The following is a 16,701-nucleotide window of genomic DNA, read 5'->3' on the forward strand; positions in this document are numbered from 1 at the left end:
AATAAAAATGTGAAAAGACAAATAAAAATCATGAACAAAATGGCAAGAGATCAGAAAACACCAAGTGAAAATCTATGGAAATAAAACATGTGAAAAGGAAAATCACAAAGAAAAAAGACAAGAGATCACAAAAAGATTAAGTAAATTTTTTAAATTGTAATATAAATAAAGAGAAAATACAGAGTGAAATCATAAGTAAAATGGCAAGAGCACAAAATGTAATATACAAAATAACGCACATGGGCCATCCAATTATTGGTCATCCCCTGTATGCCCCTCTCCACAGAATGAGATTGTATTTTTAGCGGTAGCTGACGAGGGGGGGGGGGGCACATGCTTTTTAAATGAGTTATGAAATAATACCATATAAGGTGGGGCACTAGAAATATTTGAATTGGAAAGTACTTTGTGAGAAAGAAATAACAGAATATATACAGTTCCATGGGTTCAAGTTGTGTCAAACAAATAAGGAAATATATACAGTGGTCTATAGCTTTAATTTGTGTGAAAGAACTGGAAAACATATACAGTGAGTGCTCAATTGGTAGAGTTTGTGAAATAACGGGAAAATATACAGTGCTCCAGTGAGTGCTGCATTGCTACACTTTAAGTGACTGCTGCACAGCCTACTTGTTGCAAAGTGTGCACTGTTTGTTTCAACATCTTAGTTTACGGGGCTTTGTGCAGAAATATTCCAATGCACTATCATATGGGAAGGCGTCAGGATGGGGTCCATTTATGGAGATGCTGAAGTAGGCAGCCAGGTGTTGTTCCTTGAAGCTGGTTTCGAAAGTCTGTTTTCACCTGAGGATAAAGGAAAGAAAAAAGGAAAACCAGAAAGTACAGTAATATAAAGAAATGCGTAATTATTTGTTGTGCTTTTCAAAGTGATGCTCTTACCCTGTTCATCGTCAATAAATCATGTTGACAGTTCATACTGGAAATGGGGATAAGTAGTGCAATGTATTTACAGAATATAGTGTTGTTTCCAAGATGGTATTTGTTGATATAATTGTGTGCATATTGTTTTCTATTTTCAAAATGTATCCCAAAATGTCTTCATGATTAGAAGAAATTTTGGATATCGCTTTCGATATTGCTTGTGTTGAAAGTGCTGTGACTGAAACAGGGATAGATGTAGTCACTTGCCACATCTGTCCAAAATGTAAACAAGTCAGGCAGTTTTCACAGGAGGGGAAAATTTTACAGCTGCTAACCTTGACAAGCCAGCTGTATTGTAATGTTAAGTTATATCTATCCTTACTAGCTAGGGTCCTTACCTGCTTGCTAATAACTTATTTGAAGAGTTGGGTCTTGGAGATTGACAGTGTTTTGTTAAGAACATAGGTAGAGGAACTTACGAGAGTTAAGTTGAATGCATCAGTTATGGAAAAATGTGTGCAGAGGTGTTAATGAGACTAACCATTTGTGAACTCTGGATTGATTGTATTCAGGAATTTGGCCAGCTGTGTTGTCTGTGGGGAAAAGCCAACAACAAATCTTCCTCCTGTGCATGATCACGTTTTGAGTGTGCACGGAGAGGAGGGCCTATTCACAGATGGGCTGGGACAAATAAATCAATGTATCGGAAAGAGTTCATTGTTTGCTTCAGTTAGCTAATGGCATTGGTCTTGTCATAGGCTGCATGAGAGGCAATAATTTGATTCAGCATTGTTTTCTGGAATTTGTATTGATTTACTGGAAAACATCAATGACAATACAGTTATGGAAACTGAAATATGTTTGCATTATTTGAATATCAATTTTATAAGATGTGTTATCTTTGACATAGATATGGTCGATTAAGGTGCCTTTTCAGTAGTTGCTTGTTTAACAAGTTGGGTGTATCCATGTTGCTGCATGAAATCTTGAACAGTTTGTGTAATGAAGAGATTTTCATTGAAGTCGCCCATTATTATTTTGGTTCCAAGAATGTGTCTAGATCAATCAAATGCAACAGTTTTGTTCTGAAAGTAACCAAACTGTAGATGGTGGTCTGTAGAGGATGGCAACGTTTGCTTGCAGTGACTTTATGTTGAATGTTAAACATTCAATGTTTAGACATGGCAAATGTGTGATGTTGCAGTCTGCATCATTTTTAAAGTAAAGTCCAACACCACCATGCTGCTGTTTCTTCAGTTCCATGAAGATATGTTCAGTGTCATCATATGCAAGGCACCTTGGATTGCTGTGAAATGAAAAGTTGTTGAGATGAGTGTCTTGGGTAGAATGTTCTTGTTTTAGCCATGTTTCTGTCACACAAATGACGTCAGCTGCAAATATCTGTGATCATATCGAATGTCTTGATATGAGCAGAAAGTCCTTGAACATTGTGCAGAAAAATTCTGTAGTTGTATTGAAGGATTGAAGTGGTGGCTCAATGAATGCAGGCATGTTTTGTATTGAAGTGTGAATTGTGTCATTAGCATATAGCAGTGGCTTTAAAATCTTCGATGATGAGTCCTTCAAGAGATGTTACACGACTCAGTGCTACATATGCTTGTCCAGAGCTAAACATTTTCTTGAGAGAGACAACAGCTTTCTCCACTGTTAACCTTGCACTTTGTGAACAGTGCAAGCCCAAGCTAACTTCAGAGCAAACTGACGTCTCACACCACCACTGTTTGTTATTCTGTCCTCTTCAGGCTCAATTGGTGTGGCTTTTTCCAGTCCAGGTTTGGAAGATGGTTTTTATTTCGAGCCATTTTTCCGACTTTTTCATATCAAAGGTGACATATATCCTTGATGGGAAAGTGTCATCATCCTTGTAACATATGTCAGAAACTGTTCCAAAGACTCCATTTGCAAGTCCATCTGAAACATCAATGTTTTTCAGTAACATGACACGTGCATGTATGCCAAGATGCAGTGTATTTACCAAACAAGTACCTTGTAAACTTTGAGATGGTGTGTCATTTTTCTTTTCAGCGACCAGTTTTAGCATCCCTGTCAAAATCTGAGCTTCAATGGAAGTGGTATGAGGGCACATTTTGTGCAACATCTGAAAATTATGAGTGTCAACTTGTTGGTTTGTTGCATAAATGTGAAGATCTTCACTGAATTCTCCTGTCTCACGACTTTTCAGCATGTTGATATCTTGTTGTTGCAGTGGTTGCTTTTTCTTGTGTGTTCTTAAGCGATTTAGCAACAGTGCAAAGTGTGTGTCTTTCTGCCTGAGTATTTCTGTGAGTTCTGTTACAGCAAAATGATTTTGCCATAAGTTAACACCACTTGGTTGTGTATACAAGGGTTTTCCTTTGACTGGTGGCAATTGATATAGGTCTCCTACTGCAATGATAGACACTTTACCAAAAGAGGAATAGTCACCTGTTTGTTTGATCTGTCTTAACTGTCCGTGGATGTAAGATAGATTTATGATCAACCATTGAAATTTCATCAATAATCAGTATTTGGCTTGTTGAGTTTGGCTCTCAAAGTATTAATTTTTTCTTCTGCAAGTGGTTGATATGGTAATGAGACATCTATTCCAATTGAAAAACAATTGTGTATTGTAGCAGCATCAATGTTGTAAGCAGCAACACCAGTTATAGCAGTGAGTAACACATGCGTGTCATCGGGGTTTTCTGATAGCTGTGACAAGATACGAGATGCTTCATAACTGATTGCTTTTATCAGGTGGGACTTGCCTGTGCCAGCTCCTCCAGTGATAAATACATAAAATGGATCTGGGTTTTCGTTGTTGAGTTTTTGTAAACACCACTGCCGAATCTTGTAAAATAATTGCAGCTGTTTTTCATTTAGTGACCGTATGAGACATATTGCAGTGTCCTTTTGCAACCCACAGAACCTAGGTTCGATAGTGAAAGTGTTGCTTTTATCTGGCTGCAGATCGGGAAGGATTTCATCAGTTTCCTCTGTGTTTGTTACATGACTGGTCATTGCTTCCAGACACTGTAACGGTACGGGTGCTGGGACCCAGGCGCAGAGTGGAAAAAAACAAACGAAACTCAAAAAGGGGAAAATTAACAAAGACTTTACTTACAGGGCAAACAAACAGGGAACAGAAAAGGACACGAAGGGCAAAAACACCAACTCAAAAAATTGAAATAAAACAGAAAACAAGAGGAACTCACAAACATGGGCAGGGCAGAACACAGGCAGGTAGAGGACAAGGGCAGGTCAAACAGAGCACAAGGACAGGTCAAACAAAACACAGGCAAGTATATTCGGTCAGAAACAAAACATGAGTCAGAACAAACACAAGCAGGTAAAAATAACGCAGGCAGGTATAAATGGTCTGACCATACATCGGAAACAAACACAAGCAGGGCAGAACACGGGAAGGCAGAGCACAAAGGAAGGTCAAACAAAACAGTCAGGAACAAAATACAGGCAGGTACATATAAGTCATGAAACAAACACAAGCAGGGCAGAACACGGGAAGGCAGAGCACAAAGGAAGGTCAAACAAAACAGTCAGGAACAAAATACAGGCAGGTACATATAAATCATGAAACAAACACAAGCAGGGCAGAACACGGGAAGGCAGAGCACAAAGGAAGGTCAAACAAAACAGTCAGGAACAAAATACAGGCAGGTACATATAAGTCATGAAACAAACACAGGCAGGTACATACGGTCTCAACAAACGCTAGTCGGGAACAAACACAAGCAGGGCAGAACACGGGAAGGCAGAGCACAAAGGAAGGTCAAACAAAACAGTCAGGAACAAAATACAGGCAGGTACATATAAATCATGAAACAAACACAAGCAGGGCAGAACACGGGAAGGCAGAGCACAAAGGAAGGTCAAACAAAACAGTCAGGAACAAAATACAGGCAGGTACATATAAGTCATGAAACAAACACAGGCAGGTACATACGGTCTCAACAAACGCTAGTCGGGAACAAACACAAGCAACCAGCACCCGAGTCAAGGGAACAGAGAACTTAAATAGACAGGGGTAACAAGACACAGGTGAACTCAAAAAACAATCAAACCAGAAGGAGGGGATAAGACAGGTGGGAACAATGATGGGATAACGAGACAATGAAACAATCATACAATTAAAGCCGCAAGCGGCATTGGAAGGGGTCCAAGCAGTGGCAGCATCGCGCCCCCTATAGAGCGATTTTAAAAAGGCTTTGTCCCACGATCATATGCCTTCACCCAACATATCTACTGAATATCATGATGATCGTATGATATATTGATGAGTTATAGCCAATTTTGAGCTAAGAGACGCTGTCGGATGACTTAGTTACGTCGCCATGGATGTGTCCTGGCCGCTTCCCGTCAAGGCCTTTACTATGTCGTAACACTTAGATGGCATGTCGTAACACTTAGATGGTCCGGTGTGCATGCACAGCTGCAGTGTTTCTGCGCCGCAACTAAAAAAGGCGTCACACTAGTGTTGTCACGATACCGAAATTTTGACTTTGATACTGGTACCAGGTTTAGTATTACGATACTCAATACTGAAATGATACTTGAAACTTAAACGGTGCTAATTCGATACTCGGTGCCTAACGATACTGAAATAACCTTAATAGATCAGAAAGGTAATGTCCACAAGGGTTGACCTCATTTTCGAATTCATGGTTTATGAACAACCTGGTTCATTAACAACCTTTAAGTTGAAGCCTCTTCAACATATTAATATGCATAGGCCTATAGTGTTACAACACTGAACAATAGAAAAATGTTAAAAATATTTCAAAAATTAAACAGTTGTAAAGTAAATAATTTTTTAAACAGGTCTTTCACCTTTAAATAGATTTAAAAACAGCATATTTTAATAACAATACAGCATCTATCTATAATAAAATATTTCCAAATTGGAAAACCCTATTGCTACTGAAGTGAAACTGAGTCAAAGCTTGCGCTGATCAGGAAGCTGAATGCACAAGCGCAGGTCACCTCACTTGGCAAACCTTAGTTGCTACTGCCATTCTAGCGAAGATTCTGACAAACTTACACTTTTCATCCTCTCAATCAGTAATGCGGGGAGCCACATTTTCCCGTGGCTTTTACATTTAACTCCAGAAACTACCGCTAACGATCGGAATATTCTAATACCGAAACCGTTTGATTTTTAATTTTTAAATTTTTTGTAAGATACCGAGGAAAGTGCTGAAGTTTTGGTATACCGTGCAACACTAGCCTTCAGACAACATATTCCAATCCATTTGCCTCAGCTTAGCCAGAGAATGCCCATTTCAGAGCGGCCAACGAGACCGCCTAGAATAATAACACATGAATGCACATTTCAAATAATAAAAATACGACATTGATAAAAACGGAAGGAAAGTAACCTGAATATGCAACTCGCGATTGCGTGCTGCTGGCAACAAGAAGCCTACCGTCTTAATATTTATTAGAACATTGGGCACGATGAGAAAATTTTCGTGTAGTAACGCTGACCTATAAACCGCTATATCCAAAAGCATAATCAGACATGTTATACATCGTTAGAAAGCTTATAATCCTCACCTACTGAATAAATGAACTGTCATCAAGCCAATGGAACTAAGAGAAAACGCACAACAGGTTGAATAAGCACACCAGTGAAATCCGACATTTCACAAACGGATTGTCCAAGACAATATGTGACCACTCAGTCGCAAAAGGGACATCTCTACGCGTAAAACCAATGGTAAGATTGTATATTTATTCAATGTTTAGTCCCAGATATTGAATATAAATGACATGGCATAATTTTGAAAAAAAACTTTGTCTCGTTTATGTCGTTATTCAGTGAGCAGCGTTTTCACTGCTGTATTGGCATGTTTTAGGGCTAACGTGGGGTTTATCTTGTTGCTACGGAACATTAAATTACATTACAGGCATTTGGCAGACGCTCTTATCCAGAGCGACGTACAACAAAATGTATAACCATAACCAGGGACAAGTATATCGAAAACCCTAGAGGGCAGCAGCCTACCGTTTTAAGTGCAGGGAACAACCGTATGGTTCAACTTGGACCCTGTAGGTTAAACTGATTAACACTAACACAAACAAGAACAGCAACAACGCAGTCTATGCAATAGTTAAGACGAGTTAAGTCCCCTACGAAACAACTACCTAGTTACAACCCTAAGCTTACAGTCAATTTAGAGATTAAATTGAGAATACGATTTCTCTCAGCATAATGACAGATTTAAAGACTAAAGGAACTCACCCGATATTGTCTTCAAATGGACCGTATTATTTATTTAGACATTGGCAGACTACAGCATTAATTGCGTCTTTTGTTTTTATTCAATATTAGTGATTGCAGCGAGAAACTGCAGCTGTAGGTCGTTATGTTATGGTAGCAACGGAACGAAGCGGACTATATATGTATTAGGCTACCGTCATTGTTTCATTATACCAGCGTGTTTTCGCGCGTTTGCACAGAAACTCAGAACCTAAAAAATTATTTTTAAAAAAATTATAAAAATTAAACGAACTCACGGTCACTCTCTTCCAATGCTTCCCGACGGTCAGACCGTCTCCTCACTGATAAAAACAAGACCCTACGGCAATAGTTAAGACGAGTTAAGTCACCTACGAAACAACTACCTAGTTACAACCCTAAACTTACAGTCGATTTAGAGATTAAATTGAGGATACGATTTACAGCATAAATTGCGTCTTTTGTTTATATTCAATATTAGTAAATGCAGCGAGAAACTGCAGCTGTAGGTCATTATGTTATGATAGCAACGGAACGAAGCGGACAATATATGTATTAGGCTACCGTCATTGTTTCATTAGACCAGCGTGTTTTCGCGCGTTTTCACAGAAACTCACAACCAATAAATAAAATGGTTTAGCTGTTTCTCAGCATAATGACAGATTCAAAGACTAAACGAACTCACCCGATACTGTCTTCAAATGGATCCATGCCAAATAAAAGTAATTATTCATCCTCTCAGAAAGCTTTTACGAAGAAACTTTGGGTAGCCGATCTTAGCATGCACGCTAGGTGGCAGTGTCAGACCGTGCTTTCACTGATAAAAACTAGCGTCGCCATGGTTGTCGCTTGCCGTAAAGAAGTTTACTCGATGTCGTAATCGTTTGGATTTGGAGCTCCAGCTTTTCCGCACCCCACCTAATGAAAAAGTCCAAATGGTGTGCAAACCATATGGCGGACATAGGTGCTCCCAATAGGAAAGTTGTAGAGCATATTCAGATGCATCAGTCGATGAAGTTTTGTGTTGATCTGACTTACGGTGTGGGAGTTATGGCCTTTTAAACTATGATCCTTTGTTATAGCGCCACCATCTGGCCGACATAGGTGATTTTTAGTGCCTGGGTAGTGGGGTGCCATAGGAACCCACCTACCAAATTTGGTTGGTCTACAACTTATGGTTGCTGAGCCTCAGACATTTTTGCAGAGAAAACTGCCACGCCCCAACTAAAAAGTCTAAATGGCAGGCAAACAATATGGCGGACAAAGGTGGTCCCAATGGCAAAAGTATAGAGCACGTTCAGAGGCATAGATCGATGAAGTTTTGTGTTCATCTAACTTATGGTGTGGGAGTTATGGCCTTTTACGCAAAACCCTTTGTTATAGCGCCACCATCTGGCCGACGTACGTGGTTTTTAGTGCCTGAGTAGTGGGGGCCCATAGGAACCCACCTGCCAAATTTGGTTGCTCCAGGACTTATGGTTGCTGAGCCTCAGACACTTTTAGCGGAGAAAAATAAGAATAATTAAAGCCGCAAGCGGCGTTGGAAGGGGTCCAAGCAGTGGCAGCATCGCGCCCCCTATGGAGCGATTTTAAAAAGGCTTTGGCCTCACGATCATATGCCTTCACCCAACATATCTACTGAATATCACGATGATCGTATGATATATTGATGAGTTATGGCCAATTTTGAGCTAAGAGACGCTGTCGGATGACTTAGTTACGTCGCCATGGATGTGTCCTGGCCGCCCTCCCGTCAAGGCCTTTACTATGTCGTAACACTTAGATGGCATGTCATAACACTTAGATGGTCCGGTGTGCATGCACAGCTGCAGTGTTTCTGCGCCGCAACTAAAAAAGGCGTCACACTAGTGTTGTCACGATACCGAAATTTTGACTTTGATACTGATATATATATGTCAAAAAGTTAACAGTTGTAAAGTAAATAATCTTTAAAACAGGTCTTTCACCTTTAAATAGATTTAAAACCAGCATATTTTAATAACAATATAGCATCTATCTATAATAAAATATTTCCAAACTGGAACACCTATTGCTACTGAAGTGAACTGAGTCAAAGCTTGCGCTGTATCAGGGAAGTGAATGTAAAAGCGCAGGTCACCTCACTTGGCAACCTTAGTTGCTACTGCCATCTAGCGAAGATTCTGACAAACTACACTTTTCATCCTCTAAATCAGTAATGCGGGAGACACATTTCCCTGGCTTTTACATTTGAGGCAGAACTACCGAACGTCGGAAAATTCAAATACGAAACCGTTTTTTTTTTTTTTTTTTTAAGTACCGAGAAAGTGCTGAAGTTTTGGTATACCGTGCAACACTACGTCAGACACATATTCCAATCCATTGCTCAGCTTAGCACAGATAATGAAACAGAATGCACATTTCAGAGCGCCACAGAGACAGATAGAATAATAACACATGAATGCACATTTCAAATAATAAATACGACATTGAGAAAAAACGGAAGAAAGACTGAATATCAACTCGCGAATTTTGTGCTGCTCGCAAAGAAGCCAACGTTTTATTTATTTATTTAGACATTGGCAGATGAGAAGAGTTTTAGTAACGCTGACCTATAAAACGCTATTCAAAAAGCAAAATCAGACATGTTATACATCGTTAGAAAGCTTATAATCTCACCTACTGAATAAATGAACTGTCAATCAAGCCAAATTGGACTAAGAAGAACGACAACGCCGTACGCAACAGGTGTGGTATTACGCACAGCTATTTTTGAAAAAATCCGACATTTCACAAACGGATTATCCAAGACAATATATGGCCACTCATTCGCAAAAGGGACATCTCTACGCGTAAAACCAATGGTAATATTGTATATCTATTCAATGTTTAGTCCCAGATATTGACTGTAGAATGACGTGGTAATTTTTTTTAAAAAGTTAGTCTCGCTTATTTCGTCATTCAGTTAGCAGCGTTTTCACTGCTGTATTGGCATATTTTAGGGCTAATGTCGGGTTCATCTTGTTGCTACGGATTATTGCATTACATTACAGGCATTTGGCAGACGCTCTTATCCAGAGCGATGTACAACAAAATGTATAACCATAACCAGGAACAAGTGTGTCGAAAACCCTAGAGGGCAGTAGCCTACCGTTCTAAGTGCAGGGAACAACCGCATTGTTCAACTTAAACCCTGTAGGTTACACTGATTAACACTAACACAGACAAGAACAGCAACAACGCAGTCTATGAAAAAATTCAAGCAATAGTTAAGACGAGTTAAAACTAAGTCACCTACGAAACAACTACCTAGTTACAACCCTAAGCTTACAGTCAATTTAGAGATTAAATTGAGAATACGATTTCTCTCAGCATAATGACGGATTTAAAGACTAAACGAACTCACTCGATATTGTCTTCAAATTGACCGTATTATTTATTTTGACATTGGCAGACTACAGCATAAATTGCGTCTTTTGTTTATATTCAATATTAGTAATTGCAGTGAGAAACTGCAGCTGTAGGTCGTTATGTTATGGTAGCAACGGAACGAAGCGGACTATATATGTATTAGGCTACCGTTATTATTTCATTATACCAGCGTGTTTTCGCGCGTTTGCACAGAAACTCAGAACCCATAAATAAAATGGTTTAGCTGTTTCTCAGCATAATGACGGATTTAAAGAGTAAACGAACTCACCTGTTATTGTCTTCAAATGGATCCATGTCAAAGAAAAGTAATGATTCATCCTCTCAAAGCTTTACCGTAGCGTATTATTTATGTAGACATTGGCAGAGTACAGTATAAATTGCGTCTTTTGTGAATATTCAATGTTAGAAATTGCAGCGAGAAACTGCAGCTGTAGACACAAGATAGTCTGTTATGTTATGGTAGCAACGAAACGAAGCGGACTGTGTATGTATTACCGTCATTGTTTTATTGTACCAGCGTGTTTTCGCGCGTTTGCACAGAAACTCAAAAACTACCATTAAAATTGTTTAGCTTTTTCTCACCATAATGACAGATTTAAAGACTTAACGAACTCACCCGATACTGTCTTCAAATGGATCCATGCCAAAGAAAAGTAATTATTCGTCCTCTCAGAAAAGTTTTACTGAAAAACTTTGGGTAGCCTATCCTAGCATGCACGCTAGGTGGCACTGTCAGACCGTCTTTTCACTGATAAAAACTAGACCTACGATGTCGGATTACTTGCGTCGCCATGGTTGTCGCTTGCCGTAAAGAAGTTTACTCGATGTCGTAACCGTTTAGATTTGGAGCTCCGGCTTTTCCGCACCCCACCTAATGAAAAAGGCCAAATGGTGTGCAAACCATACGGCGGACGTAGGTGCTCCCAATAGGAAAGTTGTAGAGCACATTCAGATGCATCAGTTGATGAAGTTTTGTGTTGATCAGACTTACGGTGTGGGAGTTATGGCCTTTTAAAGTATGATCTTTTGTTATAGCGCCACCATCTGGCCGACATAGGTGATTTTTAGTGCCTGAGTAGTGGGGGGCCATAGGAACCCACCTACCAAAGTTGGTTGGTCTACAACTTATGGTTGCTGAGCCTCAGACATTTTTGCCAAGAAAACTGCCACACCCCAACTAAAAAGTCTAAATGGCGGGCAAATAATATGGCGGACATAGGTGGGGCCAATGGCAAAGTTGTAGAGCACGTTCAGATGCATAGGTCGATGAAGTTTTGTGTTGATCTGACTTATGGTGTGACAGTTATGGCCTTTTATGCAAAACCCTTTGTTATAGCGCCACCATCTGGCCCACGTACGTGGTTTTTAGTGCCTGAGTAGTGGGGGCCCATAGGAACCCACCTGCCAAATTTGGTTGCTCCAGGACTTATGGTCGCTGAGCCTCAGACACTTTTAGCGGAGAAAAATAAGAATAATAATAATAATAATTTTAACAAATACAATAGGGTTCCACCAGCTTCGCTGCTTGGACCCCTAATTAAAGCCGCAAGCGGCGTTGGAAGGGGTCCAAGCAGTGGGAGCATCGCGCCCCCTATGGAGGGATTTTAAAATGGCTTTGTCCTCACGATCATACGCCTTCTCCCAACATATCTACTGAATATCATGATGATCGTATGATATATTGATGACTTATGGCCAATTTTGAGCTAAGAGACGCTGTCGGATGACTTAGTTACGTCGCCATGGATGTGTCCTGGCCGCTTCCCGTCAAGGCCTTTACTATGTCGTAACACTTAGATGGCATGTCATAACACTTAGATGGTCCGGTGTGCATGCACAGCTGCAGCGTTTCTGCGCCGCAACTAAAAAAGGCGTCACACTAGTGTTGTCACGATACCGAAATTTTGACTTTGATACTCGTACCAGGTTTAGTATTACGATACTCAATACTGAAATGATACTTGAAACTTAAACGGTGCTAATTCGATACTCGGTACCTAACGATACTGAAATTACCTTAATAGATCAGAAACGTAATGTCCACAAGGGTTGACCTCATTTTCTAATTCATGGTTTATTAACAACCTGGTTCATTAACAACCTGTAAGTTGAAGTCTCTTCAACATATTAATATGCATAGGCCTATAGTGTTACAACACTGAAAAATAGAAAAATATGTTAAATATATTTCAAAAATTAAACAGTTGTAAAGTAAATACTCTTTAAAACAGGTCTTTCACCTTTAAATAGATTTAAAAACAGCATATTTTAATAACAATAAAGCATCTATCTATAATAAAATATTTCCAAATTGGAACACCTATTGCTACTGAAGTGAACTGAGTCAAAGCTTGCGCTGTATCCAGGGAAGTGAATGCACAAGCGCAGGTCACCTCACTTGCCAACCTTAGTTGCTACTGTCATCTAGCGAAGATTCTGACAAACTACACTTTTCATCCTCTAAATCAGTAATGCGGGAGACACATTTCCCTGGCTTTTACATTTGAGGCAGAACTACCGAACGTTGGAAAATTCAAATACGAAACCGTTTTTTTTTTTTTTTTTTTTTTTAAGTACCGAGAAAGTGCTGAAGTTTTGGTATAGTGTGCAAAACTACGCCAGACACATATTCCAATCCATTGCTCAGTTTAGCAGAGAATGCACATTTCAGAGCGCCTCAGAGACAGATAGAATAACACATAAATACACATTTCAAATAATAAATACGACATTGAGAAAAAACGAAACAAAAGATGAGTTATCGAGTCGCGACCTATGCGCAGAGCAGCCGACCGTTTTATTTATTTATTGGCAGATGAGAAAATGTTCGGTTACGCTGACCTATAAAACGCTATCCCAAAAGCAAAATCAGACATGTTATACATCGTTAGAAAGCTTATACTCTCACCTACGAAATAAATGAGTTGTCAATGAAGCCATGTTGCCCTAAAAAGAGCGACAACGACGTAAGCAACAGGTGTGGTATTACGCACAGCTATTATTGAAGATAGCCGAGCCAGGAGTGACAGATGCGCGTATATTTCGCAAACGGATTGTCCAAGACAATATATGACCACTCAGTCGCAAAAGGGACATCTCTACGCGTGAAACCAGTGGTAAGATTGTATAATTATTCAAAGTTTAGTTCCAGATATTGAATGTAGAATGACATGGCATAGTTTTTTTTTTTAAACTTTGTCTCGTTTATTTCGTTATTCAGTGAGCAGCGTTGTCACTGCTGTATTGGCATATTTTAGGGCTAATGTCGGGTTTATCTTGTTGCTACGAAATATTACATTACATTACAATACAGGCATTTGGCAGACGCTCTTATCCAGAGCGACGTACAACAAAATGTATAACCATAACCAGGAATTAGTGTGCCGAAAACCCTAGAGAGAAATACCGTTCCAAGTGCAGGAAACATCCGCATAGTTCAACTTGGACCCAGTAGGTTAAACTGATTAACGCTAACACAAACAAGAACAGCAACAACGCAGTCTATGAGAACATTCAAGCAATAGTTAAGACGAGTTAAGACTAAGTCACCTACGGAACAACTACCTAGTTACAACCCTAGCTTACAGTCAATTTAGAAATTAAATTGAGAATACGATTTCTCAGCACAATGACGGATTTAAAGACTAAACGAACTCACCCGATGTTGTCTTCAAATGGACCGTATTATTTTAGACATTGGCAGACTACAGCGTAAAATGCGTCTTTTGTTTATATTCAATATTAGTAATTGCAGCGAGAAACTGCAGCTGTAGGTCGTTATGTTATGGTAGCAACGGAACGAAGCGGACCATATATGTATTAGGCTACCGTCATTGTTTCATTATACCAGCGTGTTTTCGCGCGTTTGCACAGAAACTCGGAACCTATCAATGAAATGGTATAGCTATTTCTCAGCATAATGACAGATTTAAAGATTTAACGAACTCACCCGATACTGTCTTCAAATGGATCCATGCCAAAGAAAAGTAATTATTCATCCTCTCAAAGCTTTACCTGAGCGTATTATTTATTTAGACATTGGCAAAGTACAGCATAAATTGCGTCTTTTGTGAATATTCAATGTTTGAAATTGCAGCGAGAAACTGCAGCTGTAGACACAAGATAGTCTGTTATGTTATGGTAGCAACGGAACGAAGCGGACTATATATGTATTAGGCTACCGTCATTGTTTCATTATACCAGCGTGTTTTCGCGCGTGTGCACTGAAACTCAGAACCTATCAATACAATGGTTTAGCTATTTCTCACCATAATGACAGATTTAAAGACTGAACGAACTCATCCGATATTGTCTTCAAATGGATCCATGCCAAAGAAAAGTAATGATTCATCCTCTCAAAGCTTTACCGTAGCGTATTATTTATTTAGACATTGGCAAAGTACAGCATAAATTGCGTCTTTTGTGAATATTCAATGTTTGAAATTGCAGCGAGAACTGCAGCTGTAGACATAAGATAGTCTGTTATGTTATGGTAGCAACGGAACGAAGCGGACTATATATGTATTACCGTCATTGTTTTATTATACCAGCGTGTTTTCGCGCGTGTGCACAGAAACTCAGAACCTATCAATAAAATGGTTTAACTATTTCTCAGCATAATGACAGATTCAAAGACTAAACGAACTCACCCGATACTGTCTTCAAATGGATCCATGCCAAAGAAAAGTAATTATTCATCCTCTCAGAAAGCTTTTACTGAAAAACTTTTGGTCGCCTATCCTAGCATGCACGCTAGGTGGCAGTGTCAGACCGTGCTTTCACTGATAAAAACTAGCGTCGCCATGGTTGTCGCTTGCCGTAAAGAAGTTTACTCGATGTCGTAACCGTTTAGATTTGGAGCTCCAGCTTTTTCCGCACCCCACCTAATGAAAAAGGCCAAATGGTGTGCAAACCATACGGCGGACATAGGTGCTCCCAATAGGAAAGTTGTAGAGCACATTCAGATGCATCAGTCGATTAAGTTTTGTGTTGATCTGACTTACGGTGTGGGAGTTATGACCTTTTAAATTATAATCCTTTGTTATAGCGCCACCATCTGGCCAACATGGGTGATTTTTAGTGCCTGAGTAGTGGGGAGCCACAGGAACGCACCTACCAAATTTGGTTGGTCTACAACATATGGTTGCTGAGCCTCAGACATTTTAGCGGAGAAAGCTGCCACGCCCCAACGATAAAGTTAAAATGGCGGGAAAACAATATGGCGGACACAGGTGGTCCCAATGGCAAAAGTGTAGAGCACGTTCAGAGGCATGGATCTATAAAGTTTTGTGTTTATCTAACTTATGGTGTGGGAGTTATGGCCTTTTACGCAAAACCCTTTGTTGTAGCGCCACCATCTGGCCGACGTACATGGTTTTTAGTGCCTGAGTAGTGGGGGCCCATAGGAACCCACCTGCTAAATTTGGTTGCTCCAGGACTTATGGTTGCTGAGCCTCAGACGCTTTTAGCGGAGAAAAATAAGAATAATAATAATAATTAAAGCCGCAAGCGGCGTTGGAAGGGGTCCAAGCAGTGGCAGCATCGCGCCCCCTATGGAGCGATTTTAAAAAGGCTCTGTCCTCATGATCATATGCCTTCACCCAACATATCTACTGAATATCGTGATGATCGTATGATATATTGATGAGTTATGGCCAATTTTGAGCTAAGAGACGCTGTCGGATGACTTAGTTACGTCGCCATGGATGTGTCCTGGCCGCTTCCCGTCAAGGCCTTGACTGTGTCGTAACATTTAGATGGCATGTCGTAACACTTAGATGGCCGAGCGTGTATGTACAGCTGCAGCGCTTCCCTGCCGCAACTAAAAAAAGCGCCACACTAGTGTTGTCACGATACCAAAATTTTGACTTTGATACCGATACCAGGTTTAGTATCACGATACTCGATACTGATAAAATACTCGGTACCTAACGATACTGAAATTACCTTAATAGATCAGGAACGTAATGTCCACAAGGGCTGACCTCATTTTCAAATTCATGGTTTATGAACAACCTGGTTCATTAACAACCTTTAAGTTGAAGCCTCTGCAACATATGAATATGCATAGGCCTATAGTGTTACAACACTGAACAATGGTGAAATATGTTAAATATATTTCTGAAATTTAACAGTTGTAAACTAAATAATCT

General features: G+C 39.8%; 1 protein-coding gene across 1 annotated transcript in view; it reads right to left on the reverse strand.

Moving 5' to 3' along the window:
* Positions 1-1,219: 1,219 nt before the first annotated feature.
* The window catches only part of LOC118215529, a 29,026-nt gene continuing 13,544 nt past the window's right edge, over positions 1,220-16,701 (reverse strand). Inside the window, exon 3 of the mRNA XM_035396419.1 lies at positions 1,220-1,582. The gene's annotated coding sequence lies outside the window, so the exon portion shown is untranslated. The remainder of the gene's footprint in view (positions 1,583-16,701) is intronic.

This window comes from Anguilla anguilla, chromosome 16, assembly GCF_013347855.1.
Source record: "Anguilla anguilla isolate fAngAng1 chromosome 16, fAngAng1.pri, whole genome shotgun sequence".
NCBI classification, from domain to species: Eukaryota; Metazoa; Chordata; class Actinopteri; order Anguilliformes; family Anguillidae; genus Anguilla; species Anguilla anguilla.